Here is a 15,021-nt window from a genome sequence, read left to right as displayed (position 1 = left end):
CACTGCAGTAGTGAGTGGGTGAATAACTTTCATATTACAGCCTACCATCTGCTAAGACAGTTTTGGAGCAAGGAAGCCAATTGGATTAAACGTTATGGCCACTTTGCTCACCACGGCTTTTAGGACTACCTTCAGGTGGCAGTTCATAAAGCATTTCTTTGTCAGATTTATTTAGACATGAAAGATGTGTTTTTACTTTTGTGTCAGACGCACCCACTCCATACTCCCACTTTGAGAGTGGGATTTTTCTTAAAACAAACAGGAGGAGGGAGGGGATGGCAGACATCCTGGAGGCCATAGAGGATAACTGATGAGTCTAGCAGGACTGAAGGCAGAATAACAACACTCACCTTTAATGTGGCTTTCACTGTTGGGATTCACCGAGTCCCAGGCACAGCCGGTGTGTGAGTCTTGTGTGTGTTTGTATGTGACGTGGATAGTAATCATACAGCGTCAATTCATCAGTTAAATGTATCGTGAATCTGTTTGTTTGATGTGTTTGGTTTGGTGCGGAGAAGATGATGGGATGTAGCGTACATCACAACTTTGGTATGCTCATGTGGCACACAGACACCCTTCCACTTGACAGTATTACCTTCTGTGATGAGCACAATGCCAGTATACGTGTCTTCTAGCAGGGTCAGTTGAGCTGAGCTGGCTACCTCTATGACAACCCTCCCGGCTCCCAGACTATTCAACTATGTGAGAAAATATATCATTTGCATCCACTTAAAAAAATGAAAGCCCCACCAAAATGTGCTGTATGAACCAATTCCACGCTTACTTCTAAGTTGACAAGTGCGTATACTGGATGAGGTCATGGGCTAAATCATTTCAAGCACCCCAAGGAATCACCCACACCCAAGGTAAACAGATATAGATACTAAAGGTAAACAATAAAAAAGTCAAATGTCGGCAACATCAATGGCAGATACTGTACTGCAACAGATGAAATAAAAACAAGCGGTAATAATGATGATTTTCAACATCTATTTTTCCAAGTCTTTGTAAATGTCGGCGGTGTTGAAAATACGCAGACATACACTGTCTCATGTGTGTTTTGGCATTTGTTGCTTTTCACAGCGGTGTCCACACATTTGCACACATAAATGAAAACACACTGTACACAGACATGCAGGGCGTAAATGCACACACACACACACACACACACACACACACACAAATTTTAGACCAGTATTACCAAATCCGTCTAGAGTTGATGTGTTCCAAGACCGCTCAATGAATACATGTTGCGTAGAAAACACGACAAGAAAAGACTGGCAAGGCTGTAAAACATTTTGCTTTCTGGCCTTGATTTTGACTTGAAAGAATAAGAACGATGTCACTGAATCTGCAAATACGAAGGAAAATGTTCCTGTCAACAGGGCTTTGGCGCCCAAGTAAGCCATGGTCCTACAGTATGGCAGGAAAAATGTAATCAGATATATCTCCAGTCACAAATGCAGCATTGAACAAATTGCACATGGGTAAACCATTTTGTTAAAACAATAGCCAGGAATAGGCCTGGTGACAAAGGCTGTGTCCCTGTGTGTGTGTGTGTGCGCGGGCATGGGTCACAGCTTGTCCACTGACATGGACTCCATTAGATCAGATGACAGCACTTCATAATATTGACACATTCACAGCATGAAGTGTGCTATTCAAGAGGTCACTGCACTGATGATATACTGTACGCACCTGACATGTCACAGGCTAATTTTGAATCAGTGAACTACCTCGGTCACGAGACAAAACGAGCGAAAGCTGAGCCTTATAGAAATATAATATTCAAATGTAACGCAGAGAGATAACACACACATGCAAACATAAAGTATGTACATGTCTGCCGGTGCGCATACATATACTCTATATAGTTTTATAAATATTACAATTTTAAAAATATAACTATTTAAAAACTAAAATATATTTATGTAATCATCAATTCATGATCCAAGTACTGTTTAAGATATTTTGGTACATGCAGTATTTAAACATGAGATTTTTCTTTAGAGATTAGAGATGTTTGTTGGTGGAATCATGAAAAAAAAGAAAGCCACATAAATATTGGATCAGCTGACAGATTTTCATCCAAGCCACATGTTTTTAGGGTAAACCAAATTTAAATGTGTACTTAATGTTTTATTCAACCTCTGGTGCCATTTTGGTCACATCCAAAACATTTGACTGTGACAAAAAAAGTTAGAAGTTATGTTGATTTTTAAATTTACATTTAGCTGATAGTAAAATTGTGTAAACATTCTTTAGGAGTAACTGCTGACATACAGTTTTTGATGATTCAAGCTAATTTTCAACACTATTGTTCGATTATTATTCTATGTCTTTGTAAGTGTTTGAAATCACTGAATCAACCAGACTTGGACTTGCAGAGAAGGTTTGGTTACCTCAGAATAATTTGTCAGTGTTTGGAGGGCAAATGGGATAATTATGATGTTGATGGCCCGAAGATGATTCAAACTTATTCTGAAACCTCCCAATTATGTGTGTGAGGTAAAGTGGCCTCAGCCAAAGCCAATGAGAGTGGCTGTGGCTCTCCTCGCCTCCTTGCTCTTAAACAAACACACCAGTCAGACATCAATAGGAAGCGTCTCTGTTTTAGCACGCCTGACCTTTAGCCGGTGTCCCAGCCTGTACCCACCAAGACCAGACCTGCACGTCCCAGACATTTAGCAGTAATCACTAACACCCATGTAGCTCGTCCACACGAATTACATCGTAAACCTGGTGTGACCCTCTCCTCCGCCACCAGTGGCTGTACGCAGCTGATCTGCAAAGCATGATGGACAGATGCATTGCTTGAGAGAGCAGCAGAAGACTAAAATAAATAAAACAGTGCTGCTGGATAACAGCGAGGGGCCTTTAAATGGTGGGCGATGGAGGGTGGGAAAGGGGGAGGAGAGGAAAAAGAGTGAGAAGGCGTGATTGAGAGGGTATGTCTGTGTGTTAGAGCGAGAGAGGATAGCATAGGCGGGGGCCCTTGTGAGGCTAACATGGTCTGTGTTATGCCATGCCACAGGGCCAGCTGGCAGGGCCCAAAGCTGGCATGACAGAATGTGACAGAAGATCCGGAGAGCAGGGACTCGGGGAATCCCGACACAATAATGCTGATGGCAGGGGCTAAAGCCCAGATTTAATCATAGCCATCACCCACCTGCCAATAGAAAATTACACAACGGATATCAATGGCAGCCTCCCCATAGTGTTGAGCCCCCAGCAGAGTTTCCAGGCAGGGCCCAGCTGTCAATCATTGGGCTTTAATGGTGGAGCTCCCCGCTCGCAAACAACACAATGGCAAAGTTATGTACTATAGTGAGCACCATAGTGACAGCAGAAGATTACAACTTCTCCAAAGGGACTTGGCGTGATAAGATTTGAGGATCTACTCAGTGTGACTTTAAGATTTCAAATCTGAGGAGGAAATAAAAACCTCAATTGAATTCCATCAACACTTATTAACTTACACAAATGATGTCATTGTTGCTGTTTTTTTAATACCAATTATTACCAAGACAACTTTCCAAACATCTGAATACTTTATTTTCTAGTCAACACAGAGATTTACCTGTGAAGTGTAAAAAAAAAACAAACACACTTTTATTATTTTAAATATGATTTTATCACTAGTTTACACTATAATTTTAGTCAATTTAGTCTATAAAATTTCAAAAATGATGAATAATGTCTATAACATTCCAAATCAAAGCCCCAAGTTATGTCTTCAGTGATATAAAGAGGAGAAAGGCAGGAAATCTTCACATTAAAAACAAATAGTTTTATGACAGAAAAAAACAAGCCAAACCAAATTAATTTGCCTTTTACCAAAAACGTCAGCGTGACGTCTGTTTCATTTGACAAATTGTTTCAGTGGTTTAAGAGGTTAGATATTTATATGAATTTATGTTTTTGTATAATCACTTTTTCACAAATTATTCATGCCAATTTAGAAGAAATGAACCAACATGCAATGAATGTCTGAATGTTGTCATTTAAAATATATATTTACAGTTCTCAGTTGTATATATATTTCAGTATTCAGTTCCAAATGTCAGCTGCCAAGTGTTGACCATCGAAAACCATCTGGTTAATCACGGCTCACTTTCTCTACAGACTTACTTTTTTTTTTTTAGTGTTGCCAGAAATCAAATCAAGGAGAATTTAGATTATATGATGGCGTTGTCAGTCTGGAGCGAAGCAGACTCTCTCTGATTTTAACCAGAGCTTTTTTTTAGTGTCTCAAGCAGGCCTCGGTTTCAATCATACTTAATCATGTACATACACACAAATTTACACACACACACACACACACACATCTCATCAAGTTAGTAAGCGCTGCTCAGACTTGACAGGTAACGGTCCTGTGGTTTGGATACCAATCAGTCTCAGAAAATGTTTACATTTCAACTGTGCTGCATGCTTTGACTTTCAGGTGCCCCTATATAGATTGCTCTACCACAATTAAGATCTATCAAAATGAGAGCACTTTTACATACAGAACACACACATCTATACAGACATATAGTATATATTACCTTTGTGTTAGCTTAGGTCATTGTGTTTTTTCTGTTAGATGGAGTAGTTATTTTTTTGTAAGGTGCAAAAAACTTATGTTACATATTTGGACGTTTCAGATTTTTAAATACTTCATTATTTTTGTTTGTTGAAGGTGTTCAATCGTGTTGTTTCCCTTTTAGAAATTGCGTCTTTGTCTCGTTAGCAGCTTTGTTCATCAGATTAGATTGACCAAAAGCTGACTCAAGCTCATCCATTCACATATGCTCCATTTCAGTCCTTCTTTTATGTCGGTTTGGTTGGACTGCATGTGTTTATGTGTGTGCGTGCGTGTTTATGCTTCTGTGTGTTGGATCCTGACAGCTATCACTTCTGACACAAAGTGGTTGTTTTCTGAAGGCTTTGCTCCGTTTCATGTTGTAATAGCTTCCCTGTGATGGTGGAGAGGACCTCTGCTCCACGCCGCTCTCAGCCATGACTCCTGCAATATTTACATGTTTACGCTCACAATTTCCATCTGTTGTTTCTGGAACAATCAGCAGCAGGGGCCTGGAGAGAAGCATGAGGTGGGGGGGGGGTGGGGGGGGGGAATGGCTGTAAGTCGCGCTTAACTTGGGTTTCATGATTGGGAGGCTGGGCCTGATTATGCTCGACTCTGCGGAGGGGAGGAGGGAGAGGGGTTCGTTTTCTTTTCCTCAAGGCCCTCTCAAGGTTTCTGACGGAGGGCTGGAAGAAAGCAGGGGCTCTTGGGATCTGTACGAGCTTGCCCTCAGAGAGAAGCTTCACCATGGTGAGATCAGTCACTGCGGGCCTGTAACCCCGTTCACCCTGATCCAATTGGCCAGGGCCGAACTCACTAATGGATTTCAGATACAAAATCAATCTTAAGGTCAAAGTGTGGTCACAAACATTTTAATGTGGCCAATTACGATAGAAATTGGAATGTTTATCTGCCATGAAGTTACAAGGAAAAGAAAGGAAAACTTCAGTCATGGTTGATAATAAGTTTGATTTTGTCGAAGGGTTGTCAGGATATAAATATTCCTTTTCAACTTTTACATTTAGAAGACAAAAAAAATGGTTCAGTAATCAGTCTTATCGTGTTGACTTTCAAAAAAATAATGTAGGGAATTTAGGAAGAAGACTGACATCACCCACATTGGAAAATTGTGTTTCTCACAGTAGTAGATTTTTGTGTATTACCCAGACCATATCCTTAAATGGAGAAAAAACACTTACAGAGTAATTAGATCTTATCAAAGTATCAGCAACACTGTTATGTGTTACAAAATGGAATGCTAAATAATCATTTGGAAGTCAAAAGAAAACTATTACTACTGAGAAGTAAAGTTAAACCCCCTGAGGACAAATGGGAGCTCTAAAAGAAAGGGTGATACTGATGACTGTGTGGATAGAGGGAGAAAGAAAGCAAAGAAACACAGGCAGGATGAAAGGGTGTGTTGGTCCCTTGTGATGTGGCTGCAGACGTAGAGGGTCCAAGCGTTGGGCCTGGTCCAGCGTCGGGTTTCCCCATGCCGGAAGTGGCGCGTTTCCCTTGGCGACAAGCTCTTCCTGCAAAATAAAGAAATCATTAGAAAGATGACAGCTGGGCCAGCCAACAGAAAGCCCAGGGGGCCCGGCCTCAGAGAGCTGCCACCCAGCATTAGCTCGCTGCGTTTTGCTCCACCATCACCTCCTTCAAAAGGTAAACAACGCTGCTGAAACACGCCTCCCTCGGTAAGATCGCTGTTCTCTATGACACACTCTCTTTTCTAATTTTTCTTTCTCTATCTCTGATCTGAATGTGCTTATCTGACACTTCTCGCCTCCACACATCCTTTAACTTCTTGCAGTCCCTGAGGATGAGGGGTGGAGGAATAATGTGGGGGTGTTAGCCATCGAGGGGAGAAATATTCTGACACGTTAACCCCCAAAAATCACACGTAGAGAGTCTGGAGCTGAAGGGTCCGGGCTCGGTGGTGACCCCTGGCAATCACGGCGTGTGGCAGCCACACTGGGGCCTCTGCAGTGTGGCCTTTTGGGAGCGTACTGCACCGCATTCCAGCCCAAAGTCCTACTCAAGCATTTCCTCCACAAGCCATCGCTTACTTCTGTCTGCCAGACGAGCATAGCCAAAGAGCCAGAGGACTTAAGGGTGCATTAAGAGAGCTCTCCCGAAAACCATCAGTACTTGACCTCAGCTGAAATGATTACACTATAAGGAAGATATTTTGAAGTTGATCCCAAAAGATAGACTCATCTTGTGCTTAAGGGCCTACAGGGGATGAAGTGATGCTGTCCTTGGAGAAAATGATGCTGTCTTTGCATTTAGTTGCTTATTATTTCAGGAGAAGCCTGACTCATTCAGAAATGTGTTTTATTTATGACCTTTTATTTTGTTGTTTTACTTAATTAATACTATTGAAATGATCTGTAAACACTGAATTATGAAAATATCATCATCAAATGTTAAGGGGATAGTTTCATATTTTTGAGTAAAGGTGAGAAGATTGTTACCACTGTCAGATGAGAGTGATATCGATCTTCTCATCTCACAATCTGCAAGTAAGTGAATATTTCCTTTTAAAAAAAAGTGGAACTATTCCTTTAATCAGCAATAATATACAGTCATAGACACAAATGTTCATACACACTCATTTGAATCCTCATGTTGTGTGTGTAAGTGTTTGTGTGTGCGTGTCTTGGGGTAGGGGGTGATGATCAAAACATGACACAGCCTCACAGACACCTCCAGGTGCCACGACTCTGTTGCCATGGCGATTAGGAGTGACATAGGTTAACACCTGCTAGCGCTCACTCATGGAGATTAATGTGGCTGCTCAAGCAAGACACACGCATACACACACACACACACACACACACACACATACACACAGTAGACCCCTGTCCCCTCTAATGGGGACTGATAAAAGACAGGCTCCATCTCTCACAAACAGGACTGACTGGGCACCTCGGGGTCAGCTCCACTGCAACCATTTCCATGTGCTGCTGCATTTAGACATACAGGCCCATGACTAGGAAGCAGGGCACAGTTTCTCTGGACTCACTTGGCTTCACTATGCTCCCCGCTACAGTGTGACAGAAGGCTGGTGGCTACGTTTTCTCTGCAATATTAAGTTACAAAAACTCGTGTCAGCAGGTCATCGCAACTGACAGGTAGACAAATGTTAGCTGCTTTTTACCATCGCTCCAAAAGCAAAATGAGGAGAAAAATAAGCTACAGAATCATCAATCCGAGAGAGAGAGAGAGAGGGGCTGACAGACAGCCGTCAAGTCAACTAGTCGGCATTGTCACCACGGCAAAGCAAATCCTAAATGAAGCAAGGATGAGCAAGTTGATTTAAATTGCTTTGAGGCTGTTGACACACTGTGGCTGATTTTCATTGCTGATGCTTGCGCCAGAGCCCAGTGTGGTCGTGGCTCCGGCTTATTTACACACACAAATGAGACTGACAGCAGAGGCAGACGTTGCCCTTATGGGAAGATTGCCAGTATCTGCATTTGACAGGACAATCACTGTTGAATGCCCTGTCTATTTTTTTAACATGATATATGTGAAAAAAAACTCCTTTTAGTGGTATCTAGGCATGCAGAAAGTTTCATTTGTCCAGGTTTTAAATTATGCATCTGGAATTGTGTTTGTGGTTCTCCCAGTATTGACAAATTGGAAAAAAAAAACACCAATATCTCTTTACATAATCTGTATCACTGTTATTCTGGATAATACACAGACTTTGCTGTCAACAGTTTTCAGTGCATATACTTTCTATTGAAGAAATCATTCCGATGAAAACTGTTGACAGCAAAGTCTGTAAAGAGATGCTGCTGTTTTGAATTTTTTCAGTGGTGAAAAAAGTATCCAGATCCTTAAGTAAAAGGAGCAATACCACAGTGTAGAAATACTCCATTACACGTTAATCCTTGGCTAGATACCACTATTTTGTGTGAACTAAGCTTTTAAATAGCATTAGCATAGTTTTTCAAACAGCAATGATGAAATACTCCACAGTCACTGTCCCTCATTCAGAAGTTCCCTTCATTCAAAAGTGCACCACTAACTCCACAAGTGTTTTTAATTGAGCTTTGAAGCCTACAGCAGCGCCCAGTCTCCATGCTTGTGTGTATTCCAGAGCAGTGACTGTAAAATACATTTGGGACACTAAGCTCTTAATGATGAGGGGATGCTGAGGTAAGGCAGGTACCCTGACTTTCCTCCTAAACTCTGATGGTTTTTGGACAACGCTAACTCCCCTGGACTTGTATGTCCATCTGGGCCAAATCACTCACATGGTACTATTTATTTGGCCGGTTAGAGACTCAGGGATAATCGGACCCCCCTGTTTTTTTTTCTTTTTTCTGCTCTTTTTCCCCCTGGTCTTAATAGCAATTGATATGCGCTGTTAGAGGGTATTCACTGTGTAGTTTGTCCTCACATGAAAGCGATGGTCTGTTTACAGGATTCCAAGTGATTGGGATTTGGAAAGCATTGTCATCACGGTTAAGACCAGGGAAAGGATACGGGGCACTTAATAACAATGAAGAAAAAGATCCATGGACACGCTCCACTGACAGGGCAGAATGTCAGAGAGAACGAGCGCCAAATTCATACACTGACACATAACCAGTAAACTGTGGACTGGCACGTTTTTCTGTAGCATTGATTATATTCACCGGAGAATTTAGGGAAGTCCATTATTTTCTAATGACTTGAGGTCCTTAGTCAAACACAGTCCATCAGCCAGAGGATTCTTGGTTTTGTTGTATGTTTCTTTAGGAAACTGATTTGAACTGAACATACTGTAAAAGACCTTCCAAAACCGCTCCTACCAGAGTTATAAAAACAAGCTCATTCTGATTAAAATGGACAGTAATACTTCATTTTTGAGGAGGGTGCTTCCCATCAACTAAAACAAACACTGTATGATAGTCATAATAACAGTGTTTTTTTCCATATGGCATATGCCAACTGCAGCACTCCCTAATACAGGCAACATGGGGGATCTAAATCTGTTCATGATTATCAACAGTACGTCACTCAGCGTTAAAGCTGAAAGGGGCTGTTGTCACAGCGCTGTCACGCTATGGGCTGCCACCATAATGGTACAAAACAACAATAAGGCCTTCAGTCTTTTGTGGAACAGCCCTGTGGGCCACATGCATTTATTCCAAAGTTCCCAAAATATTTTTTGCAATTGATCGGCCCTGTCATTTTGTAGATTTCAGAAGAAGAGGGAGGAGGAAGAACAGCAAAGCTTGGAGGTATAAAAATAGCCTGGAAGCTTTGGGATGCTTTGTTTGCCCTCTCAATACAAAAGGGAGGGGTGAGAAGCTGAGTCTGGGAATCACCCCGAGGGGTGTGGGTGGAGAGGCTGAGGCACGCTAAGAAACAAAGTCCAGGTGACATCCAAGTGTCAATGTCACCCATTCAGGGGACAACGCAGCTATATCAGTGACAAAAAAGCCTGCAGGCTATATGAGTCTGTCAATGCTGGTGTGATCTTGACAGGGAGTCAAAGTTTTCAACACACACCTTAAGCAGACAATGTGTGTCTTATATAAGGCCCCACTTATTGTACATTGTATTGTACATGCCAAAGGTTGCCCTCTTTTTCCTGGTGATAGATGTGTTTTTCGTGGGTAATTGTTCCTTAAAAAGATTTATGGATTTACAACCAAAGCCTCACAAAGCAGCATTTTTTTAAAGCTTTTGTAGACAGAAACAGATTGTTGTATCTGTGATTTAATTCTTTTGGCCACTATTCAGGGTTCATGACCAAAGGTGAAGGTTGGAATAAAGTGACTATTAAATTGAGAGCTTCACCTTCAGGCTGAGCTTCCTCCTCACCATGGCAGTCAGGTACAACAGCTGCATTTCTGCAATATCTATGTTGATCTCAACCTCCATCTTACCCTCACTCGTACACAAGACCTTTCACTTTGGGTGGTGACTCACTTCCAACCCAAATGGGTAATCCACCATTATCCAGCATAGATGGAGACATAGAGATGTTGACCCCTTTCCCAAATGCTTCACACTGGCCAAATGAAGTGAGCAAAAATAAATAATCGGTGAAAAAGTAGAGATGTCACCAAACTGGACACTCCTGCTCCTTTTCATTGAAGAAAGCTAATTCAAGCGTCTTCAGGATGCCTCCCCCCTGCAGAGATATTCCAGGCACATCTAACTTGGACGATGTATATCTTAACTGGTCTGGGAATATCTCTGGATCCCCAGGAAGAGGTGGAGAACATGGCTATGAAAAAGGGTGCACAGTTACTTTGCTTAACATGTAGCAGCCTTGACTCAGACCCAGATAAGCAGGATAAAATAGATTTCGATTACCACAGGGAACTCCAGTTTTGCCTCTGTCTCTCTCAGGTGTGAGTCTTTTCTGTTTTCAGGTCCAGGCTGGGCCTCTGTCCAATCACTGTAGTGCTCGGGCATTTTCCTATGACGAAGTAGGGTCTAGAGTAATGGATCCATTTAGCAGTAATATTCCTTAATGGAAACAGCCTAATTACAACCGCAAATAACCACAAGCCTTCACAAAGGATTAAATATACAATAGCAGAAAAAAGGCAGGTATACATTTTCCAAATGATGAAAAAGTGAAACATCTGCAGTTCTTAGCAGGTTAAAAAAGTCTAGGCAAGGCCCCTGGAGGGAGAGAGAAAAATGCTTTGTCACTTTAGATTTCACAGCACCAGTTTGAGCTACGAGGCGGCCGGTTTGGATTTCAAAGCCCTCTACTTCCAGGGAAAAAACAAAAACAAATATTTGTTTTGTGGTTTATTGTGTTTTAATATGGCAGCGAGATGAGACTCAAATTGAACACAGAAAAAAGTCAGATGCAGCTGCTGAAATCAACGGATAGGATCTGTCTCTATGACGATCATGAATAGGCCATGACTTAATCTTCCTTTGAGGAAGATTTGTGATTTTGATTACTGCCCAGTTTGATTATTTGAGTTTTAATCTTTTGATTATGTTACCCAAATACAGATTCTGTAGAAATATGAGCTTTAGGATTTGATTGAATTAGCTTGTTTGTCCTCTCAGCTATGGTTTAATTTCCATTGTTGCTAGTTAGAAGCACACACAGTTCAAACTTCTTAAGAACCTCAAATACTAAAAAGGTATAAAACAAAAACTACCTCTCTCAAACAAATAACAGTATAATCCCCTTTGCCGTGTAGATCATTTCAAATAAGATCTGAATGGAAAACAAATCCAAATATCCAGGGTTATTATTAGTGGCCGTGGTTGATGGCAGGACACAGTAAGTGGCAGGTATAGTGAAATGAGGCCACTGGGGACCGCTGATTGTGAGTGAAGGCCTGTGATCATCACTCATCACCAGCCGTTACACCCCTGTCGCTGCCGTTGGTTAGCCTCACTGGCTGCTAAAATTGAATCTCAAGTTGTGTCCTATTTTGGTTTGAGGAACAGGTGATGTGCCTGGCCCAACATGTTCCCTTGCCTCCACACTACCCCCTTGGGGCTGTTAGTGAATGCAATGACAACATAGTTTTCCAAGAAAAGGAGCAGAGGGAAAGAGGGCTCTATTCTACAACACGGATCAATAACTGATTAGCATAGCCTTAGCACTGCCGAGCCGTGGCATGCATGGTTGTATTTAACATAAAACATAAAAAGACATGTTTCCCATGAGCACCTCAATACATTAGTCTCTGCTTTTGTTTGGTAAAATAAATCCATGTTGGACAGCAAGCAGTAATCAGCCCAGTACTGTTGAATTTACTGTCAGCTTGCATAGCGCAGAGCTGTCTGTCTCGCTTTGTTGGCCTTTGTTGACAAATGCTTGACTGACTTGAAAATATCCACTCAAATTAGCCAAATCCTTGTTCCTTGTGTGCTCTTATAGAGAGTCGCACAGCCTGAAAAGATGAAAATATCACTGCAACAAGGAAAAGTAAATGATACTTAATTTAACCAAATCATTTTCTAGTTGAGTAAATTATATATTGCTCTGGTTTCTAGGTTGAAGACAAAAAGCAACACAGAGTGGATCTGTGTCATTGTCAGCGGCAGCACACCTGGACTTTGCTGCGCTCTGCACCTGCCTGCCTGCTCTCAGTGTAAACTTCTCCCAACCCACCATTTACATGCAGGACAAATCCTATTCAAATGGCTTCATCTAAACAGAGGAGCATTTAAAAACAGACACCCTCAACTGACTTGTGATTATACATCAATTTGTATAAGGTCAAACGCAAAAATGGAAATAATCTAATGAATGCTGCAGTCAATACTCCTGAATCCTTGATCTGTTTATACTGTTAAGATTGAGCCATTAATATACATTATATGAAGTTTTAATTAATGCTATTATGCTAATCTTTCCTTTTACTCACAGCAAGGGTTGGATTGATGGAAATAATGTTGCACTGCTGTGACAAAATAGTTTTTATTTCCCTGGCATAGTGTCTAAAAGTTTCCTACAACTTTACAATTATTTCTACCATATGGATGATTAGAGACAGAGCAATAGATATGCACAGGCAAATTATAGTCCAATCTGGGATGCTTAGATTTGAATACCATGCTTAACTACAAAGACCATGCTAGAGAAGAGCATGAATCACATGAGAGGGGGAAATAAGAGGAAGAGAGCGTGCAGCCAAAAGTTCCACATCCCTGGTTTCAGGGGTACAGAGTGCTCCATGGCTAGAGTATTAGTGCAGAGTTGTATATTATGTGTAATTATGAGGCTGAATTTAAAAGGTTGCCAGGTAAAAGTTCTCCAGGGTGCCAAGAAATGACATCCTGTGGGACTATACCCTGATGCTGTAACTTAATTTAAAGAAATGAACCGTTAATATTAACCACAATGAAGACAAACTAGTACAGTGGCTGCTCTTTCCTGTGAAAGTGATCACATCTTTATGGCTCCCGTCACTGCTCTTTACAGATCTGTTTCCCAGAGGTATTTGATGGGGAGAGCCAAAGAGGGAGGAAGTGTGGGTCTGCAGCCCCCTTGTTAACAATGGCTCTCCTCAGACCCCCAGCCCAGACCCAGCCAGTCATGAAACACCATGGAGATGTTATTGACCTCAAGGTTAACTCTCCTCAGGTAAGCCTGGGAGATAATGGACAAAGAGCAGTTCTTTTACAGGTGGAGTGACACGGCATATCTGCGCTGCGCAGCTCCTCTCGCATTGACAGATTTTCTAATTCACTGCAGATTCCCATAAAACTGGGTGGCCAAGGCCAGCTCTGCCCAACAGAGGGCCCATTCATGCTGGGTGGGATAAGGGGGCCTGGCCAAATTAACCTGGATTAATTTAAAAGAGCAAAGGGTCCTTACATCCGAATAAAATGAAGATCAATAAATTAAATGTCCGGGTCAGGATGTCAAGTTGCAGCGATGATCGATTGACATAAAGAAAGTTCCGTTCTTCAGCTCGGATGGGGAGAAAAAAATGGGATAGAGAGATCCTTAATTACTTTATTCCAAGGAAGAGAAGTGCTTCCATGCGTCTCTCTTTACATGCTAGAGTTGCGCTCCTATAAACACACTCATGTCAGAAAAGAATGCTCATTACTTCTCTCATTTGGCCCTGGGATTAGTTACTGCAAGAGAAAAGTCATCAAATAAACCACTCAGAGATATTTAAAGCTGGAGTGCGGGCCTTTAACATATAAATGAACGTCCGTTACATTCAAGCCCTTGCCAAACCAGTTCACACAATGCTGATTAAAGCCATATATTCGCACAGGACTAATATTACCTGGGGACCTCATGTGATTTAGAAATTACTCCTCCCACGTCTCTGTGTTTCATGCAGCTCATTCACATGGGATAAGCAAAGTCTGTATTTTGCTCAGATTTACTGACATTACCCGCCTGGATATTATCGAAAACTTCAAGGCTCTTAACTGTTAGCACTAAAGTCATTCGCAATTTAGATGTTCCTTACCACATGCTGCCATGCTGCCTGTGGCTGATGAGCGACCCACTGTGGCAACGCGCTGCAGTTTTATTGTGAAATGTGTGGTGGTTGATGGAGGCGGCTAGCCATCTCAAACCCCCCCAAAAACAAAGGTACTATAGCCAGAAACATTGATAGCTGATATGGTAAGGTGGCTAGCCACCAGCCAACCTGGTGGGTAGCAGAGCTGGAGAGCTAATATCTGCATGGTGTTTCTAGTCGGATTGCACCATTTTTGTTGTGGTGGGTGCCAGTCGTTTGTTGATGTTACTTAGCAGGTAGGAGGCAAGGCACTTGGGAGCACACAAAAACTCATCTTTTAAGTTACGTTACAAGTCGTTCCCTCATTGGCAATAAAAAATGATTAATACATGTAAATTGCTTCACATTTGTTATATAAAGCCCCGTTAAGCCTATTACAGCCAGGTAAATCTCTCTGTATTTTCGTAGTATTACCAGTTTTTAAATCTGATGTCTGTGGCGACTTTCCTGTGCTGGCACACCAGTAGTGACGTGTTT

General features: G+C 41.7%; 1 long non-coding RNA gene across 1 annotated transcript; it reads right to left on the bottom strand.

The window, feature by feature from the left end:
* Positions 1 to 5,423: 5,423 nt before the first annotated feature.
* Positions 5,424 to 14,740, bottom strand: LOC122972946. Its single transcript, XR_006399880.1, has 2 exons — positions 14,491 to 14,740; positions 5,424 to 6,099 (listed from the first exon to the last, which is right to left on the bottom strand). It is a non-coding gene; the product is annotated as an uncharacterized LOC122972946 (long non-coding RNA).
* Between the last annotated feature and the right edge of the window lie 281 nt (positions 14,741 to 15,021).

Source organism: Thunnus albacares, chromosome 21 (assembly GCF_914725855.1).
Source record: "Thunnus albacares chromosome 21, fThuAlb1.1, whole genome shotgun sequence".
In the NCBI taxonomy this organism is placed as follows: Eukaryota; Metazoa; Chordata; class Actinopteri; order Scombriformes; family Scombridae; genus Thunnus; species Thunnus albacares.
This window is presented reverse-complemented; position numbering and strand designations above follow the sequence as displayed.